The 24,347-nt window shown below is 39.2% G+C and overlaps 1 protein-coding gene across 3 annotated transcripts in view; it reads right to left on the bottom strand.

Moving 5' to 3' along the window:
• The window catches only part of GHR (growth hormone receptor), a 297,127-nt gene that overhangs the window by 243,720 nt on the left and 29,060 nt on the right, over positions 1 to 24,347 (bottom strand). Inside the window, exon 1 of one of the 3 annotated variants that reach the window (XM_070476636.1) lies at positions 16,249 to 16,267. The exons of the other annotated variants lie outside the window; for them this stretch is intronic. The gene's annotated coding sequence lies outside the window, so the exon portion shown is untranslated. Of the gene's footprint in view, positions 1 to 16,248; positions 16,268 to 24,347 lie in introns of those variants that run through there. 3 annotated transcript variants of the gene reach the window in all.

Raw genomic sequence — 24,347 nt, 5'->3', positions numbered from 1 at the left:
CTGAAACTGGACAGGACAGCTCAAAATGCTTAAGCTCAGAATCCGGATGAAACTCCTATGATAATTTGTATCAATGCATGAGATGATTACCAAAGCAGCTCTCTACACAATAGAGGCAAGCCTATCTTTGCCTCTGTATGATAACTCAAAAGTTCTTTTGTTGTTTAATTAACAAAAATATGTTTCTCAGTCAAGTGGCATTCAATGCATCAAACACTGTGTGTTTGCGGTAACCTATACTTAGCTACTTAGAAATTATGGAGAGCTAGGCTCTGTAATCACTCACTTAAGTTTTTAACAGAAAAGATAAGGAGATTTTTCTTTATTTCAATCCCATATTCTACTTCTGTTTTCGCCTAGCTAATCATCTTAAATAGTACGGTATGAGCATAAAACAGACACACAGATCAATGGAACAGAAGAGAAAGTCCAGATCTAAGCCCTTATATATATGGTTAATTAGCTTAAAACAAAGGAGCCAAGAAAGTACAACAAAGAAAGGACAGTCTCTTCAAGAAATGGTGCTGAGAAAACTGGACAGCTACCTGCAAAAGAAAGAAATTAGACTACTGTCTTACATCAGACACAAAAATTAACTCCAAATGGATTTAAGACTTGACTACAAGAGATGAAACCATAAAATTTCAAAAACACATAAGTGGTAAGCTCCTTGACACTGGTCTCAAGGAAGATCTTTTGGATTCAGCACCAAAGCAGAGGAAACAAAACCCAAATGGGAGAATACCACATGAAGAAGCTTCCGCACAGTAAAGGAAACCGTCAACAAAATGGAGACAATCTACTGAATGGGAGAAAGCATTTGTAAAACATGCAGCACTGTTTATAACAGCCAGGTCATGGAAGCAACCTAGATGCCCATCAGCAGACGAATGGATGAGGAAGCTGTGGTACATATACACCATGGAATATTACTTAGCCATTAAAAAGAATTCATTTGAATCAGTTCTAATGAGATGGGGTGAAACTGGAGCCCATTATACAGAGTGAAGTAAGCCAGAAAGATAAAGACCATTACAGTATACTAACACATATATATGGAATTTAGAAAGATGGTAACGATAACCCTATATGCAAAAAAAGAAAAAGAGACTCAGATGTATAGAACAGACTTGTGGACTCTGTGGGAGAAGGCGAGGGTGGGATGTTTCAAGAGAACAGCATCGAAGCATGTATATCTAGGGTGAAACAGATCACCAGCCCAGGTTGGATGCATGAGACAAGTGCTCGGTCCCTGGTGCACTGGGAAGACCCAGAGGGATCGGGTGGAGAGGGAGGTGGGAGGGGGGACTGGGATGGGGAATACATGTAAATCCATGGCTAATTCATTTCAATGTATGACAAAAACCACTGCAATGTTGTAAAGTAATTAGCCTCCAACTAATAAAAATAAATGGAAAAAAAAAAAAGAAAATTAGATTTAAATTCTAAAATATATATATATATATATATATATATATATATATACACAAAGAACTCATACAACTCAACAGCAAAAATAAACTTGATTTAAAAATGGGTTAGATGTGCTGTGTGCTTAGTCGCTCAGTCATGTCTGACCCTGCAACCCCATGGACTACAGTCCACCAGGCTCCTCTGTCCATGGGGATTCTCCACACAAGAATATTGGTGGGGGGCATGCTCTCCTCCAGGGATGGTCCCAACCCAGGGACTGAACCCAGGTCTCCTGAATTGTGGGTGGATTCTTTACCATCTGAGCCACCACGGAAGCAAAGAAATGGGTAGAGGATCTGAACATTTTTCCATATAAGATATACAGATGACCAACAGGTACATGAAAAGGTACTCAACATCACGTATCATCCAGGAAATGCAAATCAAAACCACAATGAGATCACCTCACACCTTTTAGAATGCCTATTATCAAAATGATACGAAATAAAAAGTGTTGGCAAGGATGTGAAAGGAATCCTCATGCACTGTTGGTGGGAAAGTAAACTGGTGTAGCCACTCTTGAAAACAGTATGGAGGTTCCTCAAAAAATTAAAAATTGAACTACCATATAATTCAGCAGTTCCACTTCTGGATATTTATACCTGAAGAAAATACGAACAGTAACTCAAAAAGATATATGCATCCCCATGTTCACTGCAGCATTATTACAATAGCCAAGATATGAAAGCAACCTAAGTGTCCATTGATAGATAAATGGATAAAGAAAATGTGGTATAGATACATAAAGGAATATTATTCAGCCATAAGAAATGAAATCTTGCCACTCGCAACAACACAGATGGACCTTGAGAGCATTACACTTAGTGAAATAAGTCAGGGAAAGACAAATGCCATATGATTTATATGTGGAATTTAAATAAAACAAAACTAAGTACCAAAAAACCCTGAGCTCATGGATATACAGAATAAATTGGCAGTTGTCAAAAGTGGGCAAGGGTGGGCCAGGGGAAGGGACACAAAATGGAGAAGTGGGTCACAAAGTGCACACTTCTAGGTATTAAAATAAGACATGAGAATACAGTGTACAGCATAATGAATATAGTTAATACTGCATTGTACATTTGAAAGTTGCTGAGAGAGATTTTAAAAGCTTTTACCACAAGAAAAAAAGTTTTGTAACTACAATATATATGGTGATATATGTTAACTAGAATTATTGTGATCATTTCACAATATATGCAAATATCAATCATTGTTACATATCTGAAACTAACATATGTTATGTTAATTATATCTAAAAAATTGTATCAAAATATGAGTATCTCTTCTCAATTTCTACTGTGGACAAGATAAGCTGAAAGTTTCAAGTTGAATTTTGACAGAAAAGTTTCATGATATGCACATGTTCAGAACCACTGACAGATATCAACAGTCTAAGCTTCATTTTCAGGGGCTTTAAGTTACATAGGCAGTAATCTTTATTAGTGTTTTAAATAATATTCTGCCTACAGGTTAATGGGTATAACAACTCAGTCTTCCTCCACTGGAGGGCAAATAGCATTTATCTCTTAACTGATTTTTCATGAGTGTCATGGAAAAGTGAAGAACAAATCTGGCCCACTGTCTCAAGAAACCACATCTAGGAATCCAACCTTTGGTAGGTCATCTGTGTTGATTTATAATTTTGTGATTTGGTCTCTAAGGGCCTTTTATTAATGGTGCTATATATCATGATCTCTATTCATTTTAATCCTACTGATGAACTGCACTGTGATAGGTAGGCATATTCTTTTAAGCCAATTTGGAAACTGAGTCACAAAAAAGGTAAGCCAGATGTCCAAAATAATCACAGAAGATGGAGCTTTTCTTGGCCTAAATTTGTTTGCCAAGGCTTAAAAATAAATATGTTAGTTAAAAATAACAGCCAATTGCCAACGAACTAGACATAGAAAATGTTTCCCATACACTAAACCAATACACTAAAAAACACTGATTATAATATCCTATTTTGCTTTGTTTTTTTAATAATATTCTATTTGATAAAACCGCTCCCCTGGGAAGAGAACCTTTCCACATTCCCAGACTCCAGAACCACTTTGGTCCTTTAAGGAGCAATGGGAAGACAGTTCAGTCATTGGATTTTGACTACCAAGATTCACCATGAAAAATGACAGTTTCATTTATGATATTTTCTGAAGAAAACTGATGTGACAATAGCAATAGCATATTTAAAACAAGGAGAAAAAATGGATTATGAATTACTAAGCCTATTGAGGCTATCATTAAGCAGAAGATTCCTTTCTGCAAATTTGTTAAGTGATGCTCTGGAACTCATTTTTTGGATTAAAAAATACAAACTGTTATGTGATGCGTTAATGAAATGCAAGTATTTTTATAAATCATGCATAGAAAAGAGGAATAATTTGAATAATATCATACCATTAAATATTCTAAAAGCATCCTTTGAATTAAGATAAATGAGACATTTGAAGGGAAGTTGGAAGCTCCAATACTTTGACCACCTGATATGAAGAACTGACTCATTGGAAAAGACCCGGATGTTGGGAAGGATTGAAGGCAGGAGGAGAAGGGGATGACAGAGGATGAGATGGTTGGGTGGCATCACCAACTCGATGGACATGTGTTTTGGCAAGCTCCGGGAGTTGATGATGGATAGGGAAGCCTGGCGTGCTGCAGTCCATGGGGTCGCAAAAAGTTGGATACGACTGAGCGACTGAACTGAACGCTTTACATTATGTCACTCATGACTACCATTCATTCATTCAATTGTCACTGATTAATAAGTTCAGAGCCCTGTATCATAATATTATTAAGGATCTAAAAGGAATAAAATATGGTCTGTTAAAGAATATACATCTTAGGTAGAAGACAACATTTCACTAGGTTTCTGCCAGATAATTTAAATAGTGTAGAGTCAGTTATAAGTGAACAAATCAAGGTGCACATGTCATAGGAATATAACCAATTTTAGAAAATAAAGCAGAAAAGTTTCCATTTCTTTTACATGTCTTACATACATGCTTTATCTGATTCCTCAGTCATCCAAAGAACAACAATACTGAATTAGGAAAAGACTTAATATTAAGAACATAGGCAGAAATGAGTCAATTTAGAATGATTTGGTATACTTATGATTTACAGCCAAGATTAATTATGTGATAACGCAAATGAAAGGTATCAGTGATGAGGAACAGACATAGCATCCTTATGCAAAGTTCTTAAGTAAGGAAAACAATCAGAATGCAAAGTGGTTCTCTGTGAAATTTTCAAGTACACTTGGTCCACACTTCCCCCACCTCTAACTGCTTAGAGGAGGCGGAGTGCCTTTGCCTGGAATATCTATATTGCAGTGCCTCAAGAGGGGAGCAAATTCAGATCTCTGAACCTAGGGTGCTGTTTGAATACCGAGAGGTACAGACCTTCCTTAGGATACAGGGAAGTCCAAGTTCAGTTTCTTTTATGATATGTCATTAGTCAGTTCCATCCATTCCATAAAACAAACAAAAAGACAAACTTGGAAGCCAAATTACAATTCCTAGAGAACCAAAATAGTCAAATATCTTTATAGAAATATTAATTCGTTTATAATCACTAGACACAGCTACATGTATCTGACCCTTGAAGGCAGGAGTTAGGGGTGCTGACTGACTCTGCAACAGTGGAAAACCTGAGTATAACTTATAACTGGCCCTCTGTATTTGTGGTTCCTCCGTATCCATGGATTCAACCAATCACGAATCATGTACTATTGCAGTATCTGCTATTGAAAAAAATCTATAGTGTGAGTAGACCTGCGCAGCTTAAACCCATTTTGTTCAAGGGTCAAGTGTATCTTAAATAGTACACCTGACAGGAAATTTCAGTTTTGTTAATAAAGTAGAAAAGAAATAAAGTCATCAGAGTGGATGATGTAAAAGATGCACAGACACAGACGAGTTAAATGCTGGAGCAATGTCCTGAAACGGACAAAATAAAAAACTGGTAGTGACAAGGTTCAGCTTGAGAAGAGAATAAGGCTTCTGTAGGACAGAATTCAGAAAAAAAAAAAAAAAAGAGGGAGGATAAAAATCTGGACAGTTTCCTGTTGAAGATACCCTATCGTATAAGATGGTCTAAGTCAGGATTCTCAAAGTGAGGTCCTCTGGTAGGACCTGCGAGTTTGTTAGAAAAGCAAATTCAGGAGCCCCACCCTGACCACCTGAATTAGAATCTCTGGAGACGAGGCTCAGGAGGCTATATTATAGTAAGCCCCAAATTGTGCCATGTGATTTTTAAACATTAAAGTTTAAGAACCACAGACCTAAACCATCTTAGTAAAAGTAGTAAACCACATCATGTACTGCTGTCCCACAAGGAGGTGGGGCTGGAGATTCAGAACAGCTGCACAGAGGAATGTGGGATAGAGGTGAGGAATTCGGGAAAGGCTAGCTGAGTTGAGCTAGGCCCATGTGAAGCTGATCAGCACATCTTTCTGAATTAGTAGTCTTTTTGTGAGCTGGCTTTTGAGTGTAACTTCCCTCCACGGTAATACGGAGTCTATGTAAACTGCATTCTGATCTTCATGTAACCAACTAGAGCCCTGGAAAGACAGCTTTATTATAATAAAGGGACTGTTTGTATATTATATGTATGTGTGTGTGTTTATATATACATGTATGTATGTATGGTCTGTGTGTGTTTTAGTCAGTCATGTCTGACTCTTTATGATCCCACAGACAGCCTGCCAGGCCCCAGGCTCCTCTGTCCATGGGATTCTTCAGTCAAGAATACTGGAGTGGGTGGCCGTTCCCTTCTCCAGGGGATCTTCCTAACCCAGGGATCGAACTCAGGTCTCCTGTATGGCAGGCAAATTCTTTACCATCTGAGCCACCAGGGTATAGAATGAATCAAATTAGGCAAAAAGAAAAGATTTATTGGCATTAAAAAAAGGGAGAAAATATGCTGGAAGAAAACTTAAGACTCAGTGAAGCCCATAACTCTGTGTGGCCCTGGGAAGATTATTAAACATCTTCAGAGCTCATTTTCTCCTCTAGCTTTGTATCTAGCTATTCATTTATTCAAACAACAAGGGGGGGGGGAAATAATATCGTATGGAAAACCCAAACGAATATTTTTGGCAACCCAATACATAAGTACACAGCAGATTACGGTAAAGGCTATGACAGGGATATTGATAACACACAATGCCTAGAGAACAATGAGACAGTAGCAACTAATTCTAAATAAGAAAAACAAGAGAGCCTTCATTTTGAAGGGACAGTGGAGGCAGATCCCAAGGAGGGGGAAAAATCAACAGATGGAGACCATAAAGGTAGAGAGTGAGAAAGGGCAGGGCAAGTGTGGGAGTGGAAACAGCCCGGCGTGGATTTGCAGATGCTAGACTGATGACGGAAAGACAAGGCCTTTTTCTAGCTCTGAGATTGATTTTTCAAACAATTTTCAGCAGCCTGAAAATAATGGGCAAATTTGATGGTGCAATTTTATCAACCAGTCCAGTGCTAGGACAACTTTTTTTTTTCCATTTTCAGCAGTTCATAAATACTGAATTTGGGGTAAAAGCTTATCTCAGACTTCTTCTTGGCTGGCTTTAAAGTAAAAGAACTGGGGTGTTAAATGTCCTTGGAGTATCTCACTCTCCCATTTCCTTTATTCCTGCCATGAGATTAGAGGCATTTCTGGGACTACCTGGCAGAAGGATTGCTTGCCTCTTCAAAAAATAAATCTTGTTGCTCAGAGGCCAGAATTTAAATTGATTCCATCAGAGGGAAGGAAGACTACCCTACAGTGAACTTTCGATTAACCTTTTATAAGCAGGCCAACTTTGTAATCTCATGGTAAAATTCATATATTGAATCTCTGGCAGAGGGTCTCTGCCAAGAACCCCTTTGCTGTCTTGGGTCAGGCCTCAGAGGGTCTGAGTGAGCAGAAAGCAGCTGTCCTCTTGAATTTAAAAGCAGTTACATGGTTACACTTAAGCCAGAAGAGCAGCAGCTCTGAATTTCTGGAGGAGAATGCACAGAAAACATCTTTTCATCTTGATCAGATTTCACAATTGCAGGAGTAAGGCTACAGGCTGGACAATCACAATGTCAATCCTCCCTCTTCTGCAACGCGTTTATTTCCGATCAATTTTTACAACTTGTGAAAACCATCCACACTACAAGAGTAAAACAGCATCCAAAGAGTGGACAACTGTGGGCCTACCTGAAGTGAAGGATGGATCGTATTTTCAGTTAATAAATTGTATGCCATGCACATGAGTCCTGAGAGTTTGGTCCAAAGAACAGTGTTTCACTGAGTTCTAAGTTCACATGGAATAAGACTCATGTTTATCTATAAAAGATGCCCTTTCTGGGCTTTTTAAGAAATGTCCACAGCATGAAGAGTCCAAAGGGCCACAAACTCCCCAGAGCAGAGCGTTTAGAACACACTTACCACCATTAATAAGTTCTTTGTGCTGAGCACAGAGACTGCCATGGCTGGTTCTAAACACAAAATAAAAATCGGAGTCAAATCCTACCCTTGGGATATAGCCCAGGATTACAAGATAGCCAACAATTACAATCACTGGTTTTTAATCTTTTCCCTGACAGTGCTCTGACAGAATGACAGTGCTTGAGTTTTGAGAGTTCAGATCTGGGTAAATTGATCAAATAGCTACTCAACTTGTCTTTATGTTAATGATAATGTGCTGGACACTGGCTTAAGACTTGCCTTGTTAAGTTTTTCCTTAGTCATCAAGACATTACTTGACCTCATTAAATGGGCATCTCTTTTAGGCTTTGTTCCTTTCCATAACATGTTAACTAGGTATCATTTGGGAAACAGTTGATATAATGAATGATTATCCCTTTCCTCAGTAATCCTTGTCACCAACAATAAGACAGTTTTTTGAATTTTATAAAGAAACTTTTTACATAGCCAGATAAAATATATCTTCAAAGATCTCCCAGAATCAGAAACTCACAGACATGGCTAAAAGGAACCCTTATTCACCAAGCTCAGACTCTTTGGACAGACTCCTCACTTGCAAACTGTGTACTCAGACAAATAAAAAGAGAGTAAGTATGACAGTAACAAGAACCACAAGTGTGTGAAGAGAAAAGGGGAGAAGGCATAAGAGACCCTCACCTCACAAGATTCCACTGATAGTCTATCAGAGACAGTTCCACCCTGGAGTGCTGTAAATTGCCTCCAGTTTCTGCTGAATTTTTGTTGGCTGCATTTCTCTCTCAGAAGGGAACTTGAGAGAAAGGTTTTATAATTATGGAAAGTAGCAGGGGAAAAGGGAGAATACAGTTAATTTCTTCCACCAGCAGTTTCTCATCATTATTTTCACACAACTCATTGTCAATCTGCATTATTTTTAAGAATGCATGATTTTAAATATTTAATATGATGTATTTCTCTTAACCAATACATAAAAGTATACCATGCAAAGGACATTCCTGTTCAAAACAGATCTTTAAGAAGAGGGAAGAACTCTGTGTGCTTACTGTCAGAAACTGGTAGGAATACAGATGCCAATTCACTTTCACTCGCATCTCCACATGTTCATATGTGACTAGACATTTTGGCTGACTCTGTTACATAGGCAATTTCTGATTCGCTATCCACTGCATTCCTAACCCCAGGGGAAGATCCATGTTTGTAAGGCCTGAAACTTATGCAATTTGGAAGATCTTTTATACCTTATAACATATACAAAACACCATGTTCAGTTCAATGCCACGCAGCTGAAGGCAAGCACATAGGAGGGCAAGTTGAATTGGAAGGAGGTAGTGATTTTAATCCAGAGAAGGCAATGGCACCCCACTGCAGTACTCTTGCCTGGAAAATCCCATGGATGGAGGAGCCTGGTGGGCTGCAGTCCATGGGGTCATGAAGAGTCGGACATGACTGAGTGACTTCCCTTTCACTTTTCACTTTCATGCATTGGAGAAGGAAATGGCAATGCACTCCAGTGTTCTTGCCTGGAGAATCTCAGGGACGGGGGAGCCTGGTGGGCTGCTGTCTATGGGGTCGCACAGAGTTGGACACGACTGAAGCGACTTAGCAGCAGCAGCAGTGATTTTAATCAACTCTCATCGGTTGAAATACATATGTTTTGCAGTTTTAGAAAAAATAGCTCAGAGCTCTGGGAGGACCTAGAGGGGTATGGGATGGAAGGGAGGGAGGCTCAGGAGGAAGGAGATACATGCATATCAACATATAGCTGAATCATGTTGTACAGCAGAAACACAACATGGTAAAGCAGTTATACTCCTATTTAAGAAATAACTTAAAAATAAAACAAAATTACCTTAAAAATAAACGACCATGACAACACATCGCTAGGATCCCTCCCAGGAGCTTCATACCACACCTGCCTCTGCCTCTGCCTCCCTCAATCTCTGCAGCCTGCGTTACAGCTAACTCAGGGGGAAATTCCAGCCCAAGAATAAGCCTCATCCCTTTACCTGATCCCCTTAACCCTGAGAAAGACTTATTATGATTCAGAGACATAATAATTCAAAATCAAAAGGTAAAAAAAAAGGAAAATATATTGTAGAAAATTAAAATATTGTTCCTAAAAATACAGAATCTCAGCCCTCAAAACACTACTCACACCTCCTTGATCATCTTGTCTGAGCACCCAGTTTTCATAGGGTGCATACTACCATGATGTTCTCTTTCATAGAAAGTACTGCTAGTGATCAAAACTCACTTACGCGCTTAAGAAAAAAGGAACTTAAGTTCAAAGAGGATGTTTTATTGTAGTTCTTGGCTCAGGTCAGAGAAATAATGCTTCATTCAGAACTTGCCAAAGACCTCTGCCTGCTTCCGGGGCTACCTGCAACACCTCCCTTAGAAGGTGTCTTGCAAAGGTTCAGTCCTGACCATACCTGCAAGTGACTGGCTCCCCTGACAGCAGCTGAAGCACGTGGCCTCTCAGACCAAGCACTTTCGCAGTCAGAAGAGGGCTCCTCTCAGAAGCTCACTGCTGGGCAGATACACTTCAGTAGGCCATCCTAGTTCATTTACCAGCCTTCCTGAGCTTTACCTAAGAATAAGGGCTCATCTTCTGAATGCACATTATACAGATCATCTAATTCAGTCAATTCAGTCGCTCAGTCATATCTGACTCTTTGTGACCCCGTGGACTGCAGCATACCAGGCCTCCCTGTCCATCACCAACTCCCGGAGCTTACTCAAACTCATGTCCATTCAGTCAGTGATGCCATCCAACCATCTCATCCTCTGTTTTCCCCTTCTCCTCCCGCCTTCAATCTTTCCCAGCATCAGGGTCTTTTCAATGGGTCAGTTCTTCGCATCAGGTGGCCAGTTAGGTTCTGGTTATGACCTACAATGTATCCAACAAGGCCCAAAAGCAAATTCTTTTCAGCTACAGAGAAATCTGATCTTTGCACCATTCATACCTCTCCTGCTTAGAAAGAACAGTTTCACTCAGCCTCAAAAGCTTATATGGCAAAAATCATGCTGATGAGCATAGCAGTGCATCCAGTCTTTAGGCAAACACTGACTTTTAACATTATTCCGAGTAACCAGCATAAGGACATCACTGGAAGTGACATCCAAGTCATGAAATCACAGTCGCAGATACTTAGAATGGAAGTAACCTCCAAGGTGATCTGGTTGAATCTCCCAACCAGCAGTAGGACTCTAGTCCCCAGGGTCCAGAACCTGGTTCATCTGACTGCAAACAAACAGATCCACTCTCAGAGATCCCCTGCTTACCTGGCAGGCCATTTCCTTGGAGTTTGAGTTTCCTATTTAGAAAACCTTGTGTTTTTTCACTTTAGTCCCTCATCTATCACTCCTGCCCAGGAAGCAACCAAGAATAACCCTCTTCTGTAGTGTGCACACACAAACACACTGGAATATTACTCAGCCATAAAAAGAATGAAATAATACCATTTGCAGCAATATGGATGGACCTAGAAATTATATATAAGTGAAATAAGACAGAAAGACAAACACCACATGGTATCACTTATATGTTGAATCTAAAATATGACACCAATAAATATATTTATGAAACAGTAACAGACTCAAAGACATAGAGAACAGCCTTGTGGTTGCCAAGGGGGAAGAGGAGTCTAAGAGGGAAGGATTGGAGTTTGGGATTAGCCAAGGAAAACTATTACAACAAGGTGCTATTGAATTGCACAGGTAACTATATTCAACATCCTGTGATAAACCAAAATGCAAAAGAACATATATGTATAACCGAACCACTTTGCTATACAGCAGAAATTAGCACATTACAAATCAACTACACTTCAATAAAAATTTCTTTAAAAGAACCCTCTTTTTACTCTACCAATGACCATCTTTTTATGAACATATCAAGTTCCAGTTAGACATTTAATTCTATTTCTACTGTTAAACACTTGGCACAGTCTCTTGTCCTTTCACAATTCTGGCACTGGCTTCTAAATGTCCTCTAATTTGTCAGTATCATTCTTAAAGCATTTATCTATACCTGAAACCATGAACCGAGATGTTGTCTGACTATGCATATCTGTACACACTTCTATTTTCATGCAATAGCATTTGTACAATACACAGTTGAGCTAATCTGGTGGAAGGTGGGGAGGGGACTATGCCAAACTCTTGGCTCAAATTAAGCTCCCGGCCAATTACATTTAAAACAAGAACATTCTCTAAACTAGATTTTCTAAGAAGACAATATCATGTGTCTTCCAAGGCAGTTAATGTTACAATCATCATCTTCCAGTAGATGTTTAAAGGAGGGAATCCCATCATATTCCCTCAATTGACCTTTTGCAGTTTGTCACCCAAAGGTCAGCAAATTTATCTTCAAAATTCTGCTGAAAGTCTACACAATACCATGCTACGCATAGAAGGTGTCCCTTAGTTTAAGACAAGAGAGTCCTCTGTGGAATTGTCACCAGTCCTAAAAAAAAGACATCTTGTTTAACCCAGGTTAAGCAAATGTTCTATAAATTTCTTTTATATTTTTATCATCATCTCTGCAATGTTAACAGTGCCAAGGCCCATAGTAAGCATTAAATAGTTACTTACTGACTAAAGCACTGGATAAACGAATGGTTAGTTCCCAAGCTCCCATCCTCCCTTTAATAATGTTGGTGGGTTTTCATCAGTGCTTTTCATTCCCCGCACGGCTCTTAAGAGCTATAGCTCTCCACTAGGGCACTGGGCAGTGATCATATTCCTGCCTCTGCCACTGACTGATTCCGTCACTTTAGAAACATGTGTAAACCTCTCAAGACCCATGTTTCCCCCATCTGAACAACAATCTCAACATTTCATGTATTTACACAAAGACATGTGGTATATATATAATGGGACCAGGCAGTCCTAAGCACTTTACAAATATTAATTTAATCCTTGAAAACCAAACTGAAGGACAGAAAGGCTAACAGTCAGAGACTGTAGCGCCAACAAGTGGTGAAGCTGGGCTTTGAACCCGGGCAGTCTGCCTTTTGTATGTGTGCATTTTACCACCATGCCATACTCCCTCCATGTGATCTGATGGCAGAACATTTCGATAGCAAGGAAGGTCACTGACCACACTCCTTAAAAAAAGTGAATTTTGCTCGATTTTTCATTAGTTCTCCAAATAGCAGCAGCTTCTTTCAGTCATATTTTTGTCACTAACCAGTGGGGGAAAAAAATCACTAAAATATAGTTCCTTGAACATAAAGTGGATGCAAATGCCTTGCATTGATTTGCACTCCTTCCCAGTCACAACGGCTGGAAGTATTCACCCAAAATATTAGGGACCACGAGACCCAGTCGACCTACTGCCAGAACAAGAAGGCACCAGGGATCTGGGGGAAAAGGAAGAGGAAAACTGCATTTCCTAGGAAAAACATCAAGAGGCAGACCATTCCAGAGCTAAGCACTGGCCTACTGAAGGTAGGAACAGAAAGGTCCTCAAATATTTACAGGTAGCTTATGACAGTATATACAGCAACTTTTATCCTCACCAATAAGCAATCTCAGGATCTGCTATCTTGCTCCGGGTGTCTTCCCACACACATTCTCGGTTAGCAAGTCTGCTGGAATATAGTAGATATTCTTGGTGCACTTATCCTAATGGGTTCAGTGCAATGAATTTTTGAAAAACCATTAAAGACAGTCCACGAAAGCTCTAAACAAGCTCCTCAAGATAGGGAAAGAAGGAAATGGCAGTTAGGAAGAAAAAGTGGTCACAGAAGCAGCTTTACTGAGTGGTATATTTTTACTTCAAATTTAGATTCAGACTGAATTCAGTATTCCTTCAGGTGAGTAAGAAATATTCAAGCTCTGCAGGGAGCCAGAGCCCGGGGGTGGAGGTGGGGTGGGAACCATTTCCATTTTACAGTGAACCTCACAGAAGGCAAGATCTTTCCAATTAGGACTAGGGTCTAAGGCAAACTAGTCTCTAAGTTCAGAATTTCTCTCTAGAAAGTTTAGGTCTGAAAGGAGGGTATGTGATTAGCTCTAATGGCGTTGGAATGACCAAAAGTCACATTTTATTTGAGGGAGGCAGCAGTGGGATACAAACAGAACCTCTGTATCCAACTCCTGCTAGGGATGGAATGATCCACCAGATTCTGGAGGAAATCTGTTGGGAATACAGATATGAATTTTGATTTTCATTGTGCTAATTTAAATATTATTCTGGTCTACTGAAGAGAACGAGCAGTTAATAATTGCAAACATGATTTTTTTTTTTTTTTTAGCAAATACGCAATATACATGCATATGTGTTTATGTACACACACATATACATTCCTCCCCACCCCCATTTAGGAGATGAGACTATTAGGTCTTGAGACGGGCTAATTCTCAACATGCTTTTCTGAAAGATGAAATGAGTATTTACCCCACACTGAGTATCTCTGGCAACCTTCCAGAAAGGAACTCTTACACTATAAAAGAAAAACACACCAAATCAGTAAACTAGAAGCTAGAAGATGAAGCAACAGACCAGATCAAGTCCAAACCTGGAACTCAAGCACAGCTTATGCTTACGTTCTGATACCAAGAGCTCCATTTCCCAGGTGTGCGGGTGATGCAGAAATCAGAAGAATCCAGACTAGGGATGCCAGTCTAAGAAATCCAGCCCAGGGTTTCTGGGTCCCAGGAGGCTTCTCTCCTCTCCCTGCTGCCCTGAGCCTTTAAGTCTGCTTTCGCTATTGTCAGGGGAATCAGGGTTCTAGGAAGATGACTGTCATGGCCAGAGGGGAAGGCGTCTTGAGGCGCTAAAACGAGGTGCTTGGACCTGACTGAGGAGGCAAGGCTGGGCAGAAGCACTGACAAGGAGAAAGAGGGCCCTTTGGCTGCCACTGTGAGACTCTCTTTTTTTTCTCTCTGACGTCTCCTGCAATATCTGCCAAGGTAGATAATGGATTGGTCTGTCAAATTAGATGGTACAATACACGAAAAGTTCTGAGCCTCCTTATTTGTAAAGTGGAGATAATTTTCCCACCTCTCCCACTTCAAAAGCTTGCTGTGAGAATCCCAACACATCCAATTAACCTGCTGTAGACTGAATATTTGTGTTTCCAATTTATACACTGAAACCTAATGCAAAAAGAGAAAAGCAACAAAATAAATATCATTTATATGTGGCATATAGAAAAATGGTACAGATGAACTTATTTACAAAGCAGGAACAGAGATACAGATGTAGACAAGCAGTTTATGGATACCAAGGGAGTAAGAGAGGAATGGGATGAATTGGGAGATTGGAAATGACATGTATACACTGCTATGAATAAACAGATAACTAATGAGAACCTACTGTATAGTGCAGGGAATACTATTCAATGCTCTGTGGTGACCTAAATGGGGAGGAAATCTAAAAAAAGAGGTTATATGCAAACACAGAGCTGATTTGCTTTGTTGTACAACAACATTATAAAGCAACTATATTCCAAAAAAAAATTTTTTTTTTAATCATTATATTCAGTATAAGAAAAACACTGTCTGAAGTCACTGTTCTGGCTTTGCCAACCTGCCTGCTGCCTCTGGACCCAGCTGCTCTGCTTTCCTTAATTCAGATGCTCATTATTAACCAACATGTTCCATTCCTCTTAACCATCTCTAACTCAGGCTCTGCGTCACACAGTTCCTACTATCCCAGCACCATTTACAGAATTCTGTTTTCAAGAAGACCACAGAGTTGCTCAGTTGGCAACAGGAAACAATTATTCCTTGAAAGAGAGTCTTTTTCTACTGCATTTCAAAAATTATTTTCCCCAAAATAAATACATCCCAATGTACTTTTTAAGTTTGCTCAGTTTACTCACTTGGGTCACTGTGACCTAGTTACTTCTAATCTGGAAAGGAAAATCAGATTTTTTTTTTTTTTGTAGATGAGACAATAGAAGATGCTCATAATGACACATCGGCATGTGCACTGTGTGTGTGTGTGTGTGTATAGACACACATAACTAAGAACATTAGCTTTGCCAAGGACACTAGGAATCACCTAGATTAACCCTCTTTGGCCCCACTATACATTTTGAAAAACTGAGGCAACGTGGCTGAGAAGTCACTGGTCTGCTTCTCCTACAGCCTGTCAGCACACAACTGTAGAACGTGGTCATGACCCTCCTACTTTTCCTCTGCTTCACCGTTGCTTTGTTCCTCTCTCTTGATTAGGTCCATATTTTAGGGGATACATTCTTGCCTGCATCTTCTACTCCCTTCCAGAGACCTCATTCCATGAGGCAGCTGAGCTTTTCACACAAGCATTTCTGATGAGAGCCCCACTCTCACTGTCTAAAACTTTCAAAGTCAAAAGAAACTTACAACTCGATGCTGCACATGAAGCACAAGGGCAGTTTCCACTGGAACAAGAAAAGAAAATTAATTTGAGTCAGAATGTGAACTCCCTTCATCATTATATCCTTGCCACCCATAGCAGCGCTCAGCACTCATTAATGCTCCCTACACACCAACGCAGACTCCTGGGTGATGTCGAGGAGCAGTTGCTGGCAGGTAGAAAAGCATAAATGCAAACTACATCAGAAGTCAGAAGACCTGGAATCTAGTACCAGCTCTGAAAGGATTAAATTATGTGGCTATGAGCAAATGTTTTCCTTGGTTTAAAAAAAATCAATGGGGTAGGCACTAAATTATTTTTAAAATATTCTTTAAACATTTTATGGTAAATATAATAAAAATATATAAATTACAACTATAGGTTGAGAGGTCTCTGAAGAGGTTTGTGGTCCAGCCACCCACCTCTCCCCTTCATTTTGTATTTCCAGAAAGATGATTATCCCATTTGGAAAAACTTCCAGGAAAATATTTTAAACTAAGATTTTAGTTTAAGAAAACACTCAGATTTAACCTAAAAAATCTACGTTTATACCACTGTTAATCAATTTAGGGTTTAAATATACAATTATCAAATTCCACAATCCTCATTATCCTGGAGTATAATTTTATTTTCAGTGCAACTATTAAAAGATATGGCCAACATGGCATAAGAACATTTTCCCTGAAGTCATATCACTGACAAAGTCATTAGCTTGCCTACTGCGCTTCTTTCTAAATATACATTTATAGCAGAACTTGATTAGTTTTCTACCAAGAAATACATGTTTATTAAATTCTCTCTCATTCACCAAGACTCCTTATTTATCTTTGTAATTTTAATGGAAAAGCATATGAAACATTATTACATAAATGCTTACAGAGATGACAGTAATTTTATTATAAATCAAATAAATAAAAGGTCAAATAAATATTAAAATATTTCAGGAACTGCAGTATAAGCTTTAAAATCATGAATCTCCTCCTTACATTTTTATAACTTAGTCTTTAAATATTTACCAGTGTAATAATGAAACTAAATTATCATGACTTATTTTCTGGAAATTTCTTGGTTTTTCAAAAGCTTAAAGGTAGAGGACATGTTTATCACATTCTAGTTTTCCATTTCAGAAATGTTATGATGCAAAGCTACATCTCTCCAACAATAAAAACTATGCAATAGGAAGTGTTGGCATTTCAACCTTCTATCATTTCTGGATTTAAGGGCTTCCCTATGTATACACATGTTCTTAAACACACATTTTGTTATCAAAATACCTAAAACAAAGTAGTCAGTCTCATAACCACAATAAGCCAGACACAAAGGAAGAAACTTGTTCTCAATAATAAGGAATCAACCGAATTAACTGTAACCTTATGCAAAACAAATATTTAGGTAATCTCATCATCTATTTGAAAACAGGTCTACCAGGATCAAACAGTTTACATATGATGACAAAGTAGCTTAAATATATATCTGAATTAAGAAAGGCATTAAAAATCTAAGTCTCTTCCCTTATATCCTGTTTGGGTGCAAAAGTAAAAAAAAAATCAACAAGTATTACTGAATTTAATTTTGCTTCATTTTAATAAGCAACTTCATAATTCCAATGGTCATGCTAAAGAAATTTATGACTCAGAAAGTCCAAGTTGAAACACTCAAATCATTCTAAAGACAGAAACAGAGCTATGACCTGTAACAGACTGATAAAAGAAAACCAACAATTCAAATAAGCCCTACACAGAGTAATTCCCAGTTTCTTTGTTCAGGTCAGTATATCTGGATTGGAAACTGAACATTAGATTGGCCACTTATTTTTAAGAGTCAGCTTCCAAAACGGGGAGGCAGTTCCTGGTCCCTGGGTCTCATGCCTCTGTCCCAAAGAGGAAGCCTGCACACCAGAGGGATTACTTCCATAACCCCTTAGGTGGCAGACCTGGAGGTGGTCTCCCAGAAGCAAAGTCTCCAAGAAGCTAACACTCATTCCCTGTGCTTTTCCATTCTTCAACTTGTTCCCAGACACCTCTCCTGTCTCGCTGCTTTCCTAAAGCTAGATGCCTGCACCTCACTTTCCCTAGATGCAATACATAATGATCTCTTTTCCTTTCTACATGTTCCCTTCCGTAAATACTCATGACACCAGCACCTAGCTAGGTACTGAAGGCACAGTTGTAGCCAAACAGACAGGTCCACCTACACAGTGCTGAGGAACTAGTGGGGAAAGGCAAGCATGAATCACATAACTGTAGAGATAAACACACAGTCAGTCAATGGCGGGGAGGAAAGGCCTAAGGAGATGACAACTGAACTGACAGTCATTACATAAGAGGGGCACCGCAGGCGGCAGCATCTGAGGACCTGAAAGAAGACAGATGCAGCAACTGCCAAAAAGGAGGGTTGTAATGTGAAGCTGGGGAGAAAAACAGCTGCCAGACCATGTGGCTTTGAGGAAAATGGTAAAGATTTATTCAAAGAACACGGCAACAGCGAAAGAACTTTATGCAGATAATGAAATAATGAAGTTTAAATTTAGAAAAAAAAAAAAAGTCGCTCTGGCCAGAAAAGTCACTGTGGCCAAATGTGGTGGACAGAGAGAATGAATGAGGGGACAAAAGTCACCCATCAGGCAAGCAAAACTTAAACTTCACAACAAAACCATTTTGCAAGGTTGAAGAAAAAAGTAATGTGCTTCTATGGCTAGTAATCGGTAGAATTTGGATCTGAAATTTTAAGTAATGTATCTACTAAATATAAGTAATCTGCTTACATGGTGGTATTTCAGTTTGTTCAGCTGCCACACAAAAGACCACAGAGTAGGTGGCTTAAACAACAGAAAGTTATTTCTCACAGTTCTAAGCAATTCTGTTCCTGGGGAGACCTCTGTCTTGCAGATAGCTGCTTTCTCCATGTCCCTGTCAGAGAGAGCACTCTGGTATCTCTTTCTCTTTTTCTAAGGTCACAAGATGTATTGGAAGAAACAGCAACCCACTTCAGTATTCTTGCCTGGGAAATCCCATGGACAGAGGAACGTGTCAGGCTACAATCCATGGGGTCGCAAAGAGTCGGACACGACTTAGTGACTAACACTTAGGACCTCATTTGACCTTTATCACCTCCACAGAGGCCTTATCTACAAATACAGTCACACTGGGGATTAGGGTTTCAACATAAGGATTTGGGGGGGGGGGCGGGACATTCAGTCCATATATAACGTGTGGGTAGAAAATGATACATGCAGGATTTGAAAAGAAGATGAGGTGGTTAGATAGCATCACAGACTAAATGGACATAAGTTTGAGCAAGCTCCGAGAGATGATGAAGGACAGGGAAGCCTGGCATGCTTCAGTCCATGGGGTCACAAAGAATAGGACACAACTTAATGACTGAACAACAACAGAAAGTGGTACGAGCAGGATTTGAACAGAGGTCTCAAATACCCATAATCAGTCCACTTACCAAGCTGAACTCTCAAAGTGAGAAATACAGTAGCTTAAACTCCAAAGAGCTAGATCATTAGTGTGTTAAGACAATGGGACTTAAACTCTAGTCTAGCTGGCAAACTCCTAAATTTCTTTTTTAAATAAGTCTTTAAATAGAGTAGGAGAGATGATAGAACTCAATACTTATTCTTCCCCATTTTCACAAGATTAAAGAGTCAAATATTGATTTTGTATGTGCCAAACAGAGAAATTTATGAGAAAGCTGTTTTAAAATGTTTACTTTATCCCATAGTATGAAAAACAAAAAATTTCTTGGGCAGCTATTTATTGGGGAAGATTGTATTTTCCATTATCATCACTGAATTAACTACAGTAATTATATATAGCACTAGTTACAGTAAGTATGCACACAGCATACATACATATTCATATTGATATGAAGATATGCATACATACATATATGTGGAAAACACCACAGGGATGGAGACCTAAGATTATGGATCCGATTTCAGCTTTTTACTTTAAAAGGCTGCTACTTATGGGCATCCCAGGCAGCGCAATGGTAAAGAGTCTGCCTCCCAATGTAGGATACACCGAAGATGTGGGTTCGACCCCTGGATCAGGAAGATTCCCTGGAGGAAGAAATGGCAACCCACTCCAGGATACTTGCTTGGAAAATCCCATGGACAGAGAAGCCTGGCAGTCTACAGTCCATGGGGCCATGAAGAGTCAGACACGACTTTTGCAGCAAGATAATTAATTATGACAAGCACACAATCACATATAAAAAAATGAGAAGCTCAACGTATAATTTAAATTACTTAGCAGCCAAGCAAAACTGTGCCCTCATTTCCCTTCCAGTCCCAAGAAATCTTTGCCTGACAAGTTAGTACGGGCTATCTAAGGGCAGATTCACATCATGTGTCAACAGAGGTTGACATATATACAGAGGTTGAATATATACAAGCAATCTTTCAGCACCAAAAAATAGATATGGCTTCAACTAGAGAAATTAATCCATCACATTATCCATCCACACTGAAGACAGTTCGGCAGCAGTTGCCTTGAGACAGTGTGGAAGGGTACTCTGCAAGAAACCAGTAGGAAAATGAAATCAACTTTCAACCTGGGTTTCAGAGATAAATTCACATTGTCCAACCAATCTAAAAGCCTTTAATGGAATTAAATCTCTCAAATGGAAAAATCTCCATGGATTATTTTTTAACAATCAATAATTCTTTAACAAAAGAATGTTCATCTCATCTTCTGAGTAACAATGAACACAGCATACTTAAGATACACACAGGTAATTTCTAGAGTTGATGAAATACATTTCATTCATGATCATACTTGATCCTGGAAATACCCTTGTAGACAGAGATCAGGTATATACTATAATCTCCATTTTTTCAGCAAGAAAACTGATAGAGAGGCCCACGGTTATGTGAATAAGAAGTAATTTGCTTGAGTTATCACTGCAAATTTTTTTTAAAAGGCAGGATATATAGTTTATAAGATAGATAAAAATCAAGATTTTTGTAGTTGCATGAAATTTCGTAGTCCACCATGTGTAAACAACATCAGTAGACAATAACAATAAATCCAGTGAAGTAACTGGTGGAACTAGGGAGAAAATATATTTAACATACAACAATGTGACATGTCTTGGTCAAAACTAATACACATTTGAATTTGCCGAAAACAGAGATCTGGTTATACAGGTTAATGGATCTCACTTAACCTAGTGATGACATATGGGAAATCAAACAACTGGCTTTGCACCTCATTGTTCCTCATCTAAAAAACAGAAATAATAAACAGCATCTAGTTCATAGAGTTGTGAGGAATAAATCAGATATCTATGAAAAGTACCTGGAACACTTCTGGCAGATAAAGTGCTCATTAAATGCTATTTTTTTATTATTATTACCATATATAACATATCATAGGTGTACAGTAGATCACTTTGACACATTTATATATTTATATATAGTATGAATGCTAATAATATATGTATCACAGTTACTCAATTATAATTGTCTATATTCACTGCAATAAGTAAATTGCTTATTTACTTCTCTTTAAGCTTAAGTACCATCACTCTTAAAAAAAAAAGTAAAAAAAAATAGAGCAAGGCACAAAGGATTACTCACTTTGGGCAAGAGGTCTTATACCAACCAAGTACTTATTTTCAATCTGTAAAAAGTAAAACCCTATTAATTCAAATACATCCACTTAAATGTCAGGATAGGCAGCTACCAATAAGCCACACAAACGGTCCTTCCACCCAGGTACTTGCTCTCAGGCAGACACAAGGAAGCTGAAGGTGAATGAGACCCTTGAGAGGCTTGCTTCCACAGCAAAAATCTCACAGGAAAGTGAGCAAAACCTGATAATTGCCTCTCTGCTCCTTTGGGAGGGCCAGTCACTTCAAACTAATGATCCAGCACTCAAACAGGAAATAATGAAAAAGAAGAGGGAAATTATCATTAAAAATCTCTGGAAGATGAATTAATCCCCTTCCTCCCCTTCCTACTTGACCCCAGCATGTGTCCTGTACATAGTAACATGCAGAGTTCTGCTGTTAACACATTCTCTCTCCTTCCACTGGACCCTGGGGTTTTTCCATCTTCAAAGATTAAATTCTCTTTGATTTAATATAACAACCAGCTTATAGATAAAGGTGCCATTTGTTTTGCACCAGTTTTCTGGCTTTGGAAATAAGCAATTTAAATAATTTGAGACTTTAGAGACTTTTCTGGCCTTTGGAGGCACTTTCATTTGAACTAGAAGGTCTCTAAAGTGAAATAGGCCGGGTAGAAACTGGGGTTTATTTTGCTGAATTTTTACCACTCCAAATAATAAACCCAATTGTTGCCCAATCTTTCCATTTTTCCAAGAGAAACTGGAAAATTTTTATGTTGACAACTAATATAAAAGATTAAGCTCCATATCCATGTGCATATTAAACTCACCTGTAGATTTCCAGTTGGGAACGCCAACCTAATCTGGTGAGTTTCAGTCCTAGCTTAAAAAAGGAAAATAGAATCACCCAGGAGCTACAATGCTGCCGCTAAGTAGTGTCAGTCGTGTCCGACTCTTCGCGACCCCATGCACTGCAGCCCACCAGGCTCCTCCGTCCATGGGAGTCCAGGCAACAGTCCTGGAGTGGGGTGCCATTGCCTTCTCCGGAGCTACACTAGCCTGCCTCAATTCATCAAGGGTAAGCTTTCAGGTGATTCTATTAGGCAGCCAGAGTTGAAAAACACCAATCTGGTCTAATCTATGAATTCTACAGAGAGGGAATAGTGGCTCAAAGACTAAAGCAACCTGAAGCTACCAGGAGAGAAAGAACAGGGGTTTTTACCCAACATGCTGACCTAGCAAAACTTTACTATAAATGCTACTTTTCTTGCCAATGAACTGGCAACCCAGTTTGGGCTCCAACACTGTGAAGCATTCCAAATGCTCCCTCACCAGAAGTGTTAGGAAAAAGAGGATCATAGCATTAAGAACTAAGTTGAGTGACTCTCATGTGACATTTGCATTGCATTGTAAATTCCCTGAAAGCAAAGGATTGGTGAGTTCCTCCCTCACCAGTGAGATAAGTCATCATTTTCAATAAACACTTGGTAGATAAATGACTTTGTGATTTTCAAAGTTCTATTCCTATATAAATTGGGAATAAAATTCCCTAAAAGCTCAAAAAGCAATTTTCTACAGAGCAATGCCTAGAAACATTTCAGAGGAACAAATTATCAGGTCTCATCTATCTAGGAGGGAGATCCCTAGATCACTGCTGCAAAGAGCTGTAAACAGTAACTGAAGGAATAAGCTGTTCACGAGAGCCCGTCTTATTAGGTTTAAAGCTTCCTCTCTCTGCAACAGTACAAAAAGGAACAAACCACTCTATTTATGTCACTTTCATCACCACCACTAACTCGGAGTAGTTATTTTTCCCTGGACCTGAACACTTGCCAGTATCAATAGCCACAGCTTAAATATCTGGTTTGGTTTCTTGACTCCCTATGACAGAACCCTGCAATCACTTATCTGTCTGCACTTTTATTCCCTTTCACACACTACAGGGATGAATCACCTCAAGACATGGAATATGGCATTGTGTTATATTGACATCTCAAAAGATTTGGTGATCAATACCAAGCTTCCCTTCATCCTATGAAGACGCTGGGAATTCCTATTCATGGTGTAAGACAAGCTATTACTCATTTGGTTTATTATTTAAAAAACAAAAACAAAAACACACACTTCTGCCCTACCTGTCAGTCAACGCAATCCACTTCTCTCTCTTCATAGTGAGCTGTCGTTTTGTCACTGACCCAGGTTTGTCTTGGCAGGATGCACAGCAAACCAAAACCCTGATAGGCCAAGGTTTGCAGCAAAGATAAGGCTGATTAGCAGAGCCTCCAAGTGAGGAGAGAGGAGAACAAATCTGCAATCCGCCTCCTGAAGAGGAGAGGCTGGGATATAGAGATGCAGCATGGGACGCGTGGGGAATGGGGATTGGAAAAAGGTGTGGGAATCCCCCTTCGGCACAGGTGTAACTAGTCTAGAGGTCTCTGAACCTTCTGAGGGTGGAGTTTTTACCCTCCGATGTCAAAAGTTCACCAAGCAGACACCAGCATGCC

The sequence above is a fragment of the Odocoileus virginianus genome, chromosome 14 (genome assembly GCF_023699985.2).
Source record: "Odocoileus virginianus isolate 20LAN1187 ecotype Illinois chromosome 14, Ovbor_1.2, whole genome shotgun sequence".
Taxonomy (NCBI): Eukaryota; Metazoa; Chordata; class Mammalia; order Artiodactyla; family Cervidae; genus Odocoileus; species Odocoileus virginianus.
The sequence above is the reverse complement of the archived record's forward strand: the minus strand, read 5'-3'. Positions and strand labels throughout refer to the sequence as shown.